Below are 211 nucleotides of genomic sequence, written 5' to 3'. Positions count from 1 at the left end.
CAGAGGCCATGCTAAAAAAGGCGAAACAGAAGCCAACGACTCGCAACGACCCCCCCCCCCCCCCGTGATTATCCCCGGGCAGAGCAACAGCAATCAGCTTGACTCGATGATTTCTCTCGCGGTCGGCAAAGCGAGGCTCCCACTTGGCCGGGCCGGAAGGGAGCAGCTTCCACGGGGATTTTTACGAGGCACTCCGCTGCGAGAATACGTG

Source organism: Penaeus monodon, chromosome 22 (assembly GCF_015228065.2).
Source record: "Penaeus monodon isolate SGIC_2016 chromosome 22, NSTDA_Pmon_1, whole genome shotgun sequence".
NCBI classification, from domain to species: Eukaryota; Metazoa; Arthropoda; class Malacostraca; order Decapoda; family Penaeidae; genus Penaeus; species Penaeus monodon.
Note: the sequence above shows the minus strand (reverse complement) of the source record.